The 5,633-nt window shown below is 28.1% G+C and overlaps 1 long non-coding RNA gene across 1 annotated transcript; it reads left to right on the forward strand.

Moving 5' to 3' along the window:
• The first annotated feature begins 4,191 nt into the window (after positions 1 to 4,191).
• On the forward strand, positions 4,192 to 5,158 carry LOC129953542 (uncharacterized). The gene is made up of 3 exons (XR_008782553.1): positions 4,192 to 4,321; positions 4,532 to 4,688; positions 4,973 to 5,158. It is a non-coding gene; the product is annotated as an uncharacterized LOC129953542 (long non-coding RNA).
• The last annotated feature ends 475 nt before the right edge of the window (positions 5,159 to 5,633 follow it).

Consider the following 5,633-nt stretch of genomic DNA (forward strand, 5'->3'; position numbering starts at 1 on the left):
CATACACTCAGAGAAAAAATCCTATAGACTGCTCAATGGGACGCCCATTGATGCAAAATATCGTTTTTTACTATGAAATCTAATGAATTTAATGGTTTTGGAACTATTGTTTCAATAGTTTTGAAACTATTAACAATAATGGGGCCCATATTATGAATTTAATTGGAAATACCTTTGTTTTAATAGTTTTTTACTATTAATATCTAATAACGCGTACCATTATGTTAATAGTTCATTACTATACAACTTCAATAGTATCCATACTTTTATAAACCTACACTTTTAATAATGCGGACCATAGCTATCAATAGTATTTACTATTACTTTTAAAGTATCGTCTTATTAAATGAAACCGAATTTCGAAATATTTATTGGTTAATAGTGGAACCCATTAAAACACAAGAGTTAATAAGATTTAGCATATTGAAGGTAATAGTATGTACTATAATTTTGATAGTATCGTCTGATAAAATGAAACCGGATTTCGAAATATTTATTGGTTAATAGTGGAACTCATTTAAAAATACGATTCAATGAGATTTGTTATATAAAATGTAATGGTATGTACCTACTATAGTTTGAAGAGTATTGGCTTGATAATATAATTTGATTTTAAGTATAGATTTTGAAAAGATATTTCATTAGCAAAGTATACAATTATTATACTATTTCAATTCTTTTTCGATTAGGTACATTAAATCAGAAGAAGTGTACTTATCTTCCCATGGTATATAAAATAAATACGTGACATAAACTCTTTCGCACCAAAAAAAAATCTTTGAAATAAAACAAAATTAAAGTTGCTTTTTACTTTCGAAAGCGTTAAAACTTAATTTTAACATAAACTACATCAACATTTTCAGAATATTTGTCACAATTTTTGAGGCTTTATTTTATATTTATAAGGTTTAGCCGAAATTTCGGAATTTGTAATTTACGTCAAAAACGGAAACCCCTTAATTTTTATCCAAACAAACTATTTCTTCATGAATGTTCAATATGAAATTACACAAATATATTAGTACGGACACATGGAGAAATATTTCAATGTTGTTACTTCTACGCCCAAAATACTTATTGACCCTGAAATATTTCTTGGAATCAAATGATTGATAAATTTTAAGTTATTTTGATTCTGACAACAAACAAGATTCGTATAACTTGTTTATTATTTAAAAAAATATTTAAAACCTACAATGATATTTTGTTTTTAAAATAGTTATTATTGCTAAAACAATATACATATATTTCTTCCAAAAACAAGCCTTACCATAAACATACAAATTGGCTTGCATATTTTACCTTTTGATATCTTTCAAGTTATTCAAAATTAATTTTAAAGTTACTGTGTAAAGTTAAGTGGTAATATAAATCGCAATATGTTCTATTAAGGTAAGTAAGATTTCATGCAATTTAATATAAAATAACTAATATGGATAAGGTATCTTACGATAATTTTATTTATAACTAAGCTATCTTTTATTTTGTATCGCATAACACAGTTTCAATTTTATTAAACATTAACCTAATATTCAATATTCTGTTAAAATACACAAAGTTAAAGAATATACCGGATAATGAATGCATTACGAAATAATAATATATTAGTTAAAGCAAAAGTAGTTTTATATATCAAGCCGTTTTTTCTTTTAATTTTGTCAGAGATTATTATTGCTTTTAGAAATGCAATTTACGAAACTCTTAAAAAACAAAAGATCCAAACATTTAGGCATTTTTTTGCACAAACGGCAACTTTTTTCAGAAATACCACGTGTTCATTTAATTCAGTGAAACATCCGTTAGTTTAAACACATTTCCGTTAAGTTTTTATAGTATTCACCCCATTGTCTAAGAAAATATAATAGTAGATCCCATTAAGTGAGCATATTTTTAGGGCTCCTAATAGTAGCGCCCCATTAATTTAACAGTTTTCCCCATCGTTTTAATAGTATATCCCATTAAGATTCTGATATTATGCTTTGGATTGGTAAAAACTTTGCCATTTGTTTCGCTACAGTCCTCGGGCCCAGTCGCTTGTGAATAAAAATGTTTGCATTTATTTAACTAAGCTTCAAGTGTAAGTTAAAAATATTGTTTAATTTAGAAGCATTTTTAAATCCGGTATGTTTAAATAAATTGTTTGGTAATAATTCATATCAGATTGGGTTTCGGTGATCATTTTTTAATTCCCTGAAGTAATATAAAAACAAAAACAATCAAAATTGCTTTCAAGTCCCGTTAAGTTTTTATAGTATTCACACCATTATCTCGGGATTATAATAGTAGATCCCATTAAGTGAGCATATTTTTCGGGCTGCCAATAGTAGCGCCTCATTAATTTGATAGTTTTTTCCCATTGTTTTTATAGTATATCCCATTAACATTCTGAAATCACGCTTTTGATTGGCAAAAACTTTGCCATTCCATTTGTTTCGCTACAGTCCTCGGGCACAGTCGCCAGTTTTGGACTAATTCATAGTAGATTAGTTTCCTGTGATCATTTTTCAATTCCCTGAAATATTATAAAACAAACACAATCAAAATTGCTTTCAAGTCCCGTTAAGTTTTTATAGTATTCACCCCATTGTCTCAAGATTATAATATAAAAGTGAGTATATTTTTCAGGCTGCTACCGCATTTCCTATTAAAGTGAGTGTTAATTGTTATTTTGATGTTGATATGTAGTTGCCATGAATAACTGTGAAATTGGAGAGGTGGTTTATGTTGCAGCGGAAAATGAATTTGTCATTGAAACCCCAATAAACATAATCGAAGAAAATGCGTATTCAAAGGAAAAAACAATTATTATCGATGCATTAACCGCTGATTTAGAAGAAGGTATTGAAGATCGAAATGAGATGAAAGAATTAATTTGCGATAAATTTGGATTTGATGAAATGGTTTATAAGCGTCTTATTGGTGTGGAGATACTTTTTTCTAACATAGTTCCAAAGCTTAACTTTATCCTATTTAATTTTAGATAATGGATTTGATATTGAAAGTCTCCTACTTGTTACTGAATCAGAAATAAATGATTTATTCCCTGCCCCTCTTTTGGGAACAAGAGCTAAATTTAAATTTCATCTAAATATTTATAGACAAAAAGTATGATATAATAGTCTAAACATTTTAACTTTAATATTTTTTTAATGTTTTTGTTCGTTTTGATTAAAAAGTCATCTAAAAACGTTTCTGACGCTTGTAAAAATTGGATTGAATCTCAATGTTAAAGCCAGAATTCAACTGAAGCTAACAGTGATTTAAGTTCACCAACATCATCAACTACTTCTTTTGGGGATGAGTCAAAAATTTTTAATAATATAACACTGCAAGATCTCTTACAAACAACAGAAAAAGGCCAGGGTGTATTGGATAACTACAAACAAAAAAATTGTTTAGACGAGATACATAAGAATACCTTAGTCTCTATTATTGTTGAAAGTTTTTCATGCAGAAATAAGGGAATGACGATGAAACAAATTCAAGCGGCTACTAATGCTATTAATTTAACTTTTCCATCTGAAAGCAAGGTAGCTTATTTTTATAAAAACTTACACAGCTATGTATATTTTTAAAGAGATATTTATATTACTCGTATACACTATACAGATATCAAAACAAAATTCAAACATATTAAAACAAGTATTTGAATCTTCAATTTACCGCAAAAAAGACATGCATGTCATTATTGTTTATATGGATTTATACTCCCATTAAAATAAGTTCGTTAACTTTTCGTTATATAAAGGCTAGTTTTATAAAAAGTTGGGTTAACAAATTTTCACTTATGTGCATTCAAACTTGTATTAATAATAAAATAGTTTGAATATAAACTTTAATTATAAACATATTTAAGCTCGACCATTTGAATATTCACCTTTTTATGATCCATTTATATAGCTGTAATAAACAATTTTTTCAGGAATACTATATGCACAAAAGAGGTCACGGCCTTAATCCCACCGGTAAACTTCATGATAAGGCAGTTAACGCTAGAATCAAACTGAAAAGTTTCAAAAGGAAACTCGTGAGTGAGAACAAGGATCATGGTAAAAACAGCGTAGTGCTCATTTAAATTTTGTTTAAAATGTTTTTATTAGACACAACAGAAATTGATCCCGAGTTAAATGAAGCGGATATTCCCTATAACTCTGAAATTGAAGAAACTATTGCTTGGCTCAAACGCAACAATGAACCATGGTCGGAAGTTCAAAAAAGATGGAAGAAAGTAGCGAGGCAAAGACATCGAGATATTCAAAATAATTCCTTAAATATCTTCTCAGAGTGGCCACTCTTCAAACATTCTCTTGGACATACACTTGTAAGTTTTCATAACATATACATAACCAAAATAAATTATAAAAATTGTAACATGTTTCAAATTCATATTCTTGAATTTTTATAGTTGTAATGAGGTAACCTTCGTTACAACAAAAGATTAATCTTTAACATTTGTTTGTATTCGGCCAACGGATTTAGCCTCAAGAAAGATATTTCCATTGCCTACGAGTAATAAGGTTGTTTTTTTCAGGTTGAAATTGACTATGAAATTTTGAAACCCAACAATCGATCGCAACTATTTCAGCTCTGGCCTTCATTTACTGCAAGGATTGTTCCACTTTTACAACAAAAACTAAAGGATAAAGCATCGTTGGCATTTTTAAAGAATTTTGAAAATATTGATGCAAGTAAGATATCATGTTTATTTTTTGTTTATAAATAGGGATTGGCACAAAATATATCAACAGTGAAAGCCCAATAACTTGGATGAATACAAGAAAAAAATATTTAAAATAATTTGTTCGTCTTGCGACAATCCAACCTATCGCTCATAGACTGTTGATTATTTTTTTGCCATTCACCCTGTTTATAAAGCTATGATTTACCATTTATCTCCTATTCAAACAAAATTTCTTAAATTTTAAAACTCGTATCCATGTTTTTAACAAATAATATTTCGTGTTTATTTCAGATTCTCGTGATTTTTTTATTCTCTCTTCAATCCATGTCCTTTTAAAACCACCAATAATATCTGTTGGAAAAAATGAATCAAAGAAATCAAAATGGAAACCATCAATTAAGGATGCCCAGGACTCCTGTTTTTTATATTGCTCTTCGATTCTTGATTATACGGTAAAAGTAGAAAATTTACGCCAAAAATACCACACGAAGGGACTAACATTGCAACCGATCATTATAGTAATAGGTAAAGAAAAAACAGAACTTGAATATTTTTACAGTTACTATGATGACGTTTTGTACAAATTTTCTACATTGCTTAAATGCTTAGATTCGACATTTAAACTTTTTCATGTATTAAATTTTAATTATCCGAAAGAGGGTAAGCAATTGTATTTATTTCTTGAAAACTTTTTTTTTCAATTTTGCTTGCCAACCAAATGCTAATATAAATAGCCTTACATGTAGTTTGCGTCAGTAAAAAAAAACTTTTTTGTAACAGAATGCAAAGTTATTTAATTCTTTATTAGTTTTATTATTAAAAGACGGTAGATCTCAATTCAATCATTAACATTTACATTCTTTGCACATTAAATATTATTTGTAATTGACTTTATAACATTAATCACAAAGTGAATTTCTTTCTAATTTTACTACCTTATATACTCTTTAAA

Source organism: Eupeodes corollae, unplaced genomic scaffold (genome assembly GCF_945859685.1).
Source record: "Eupeodes corollae unplaced genomic scaffold, idEupCoro1.1 scaffold_687, whole genome shotgun sequence".
In the NCBI taxonomy this organism is placed as follows: Eukaryota; Metazoa; Arthropoda; class Insecta; order Diptera; family Syrphidae; genus Eupeodes; species Eupeodes corollae.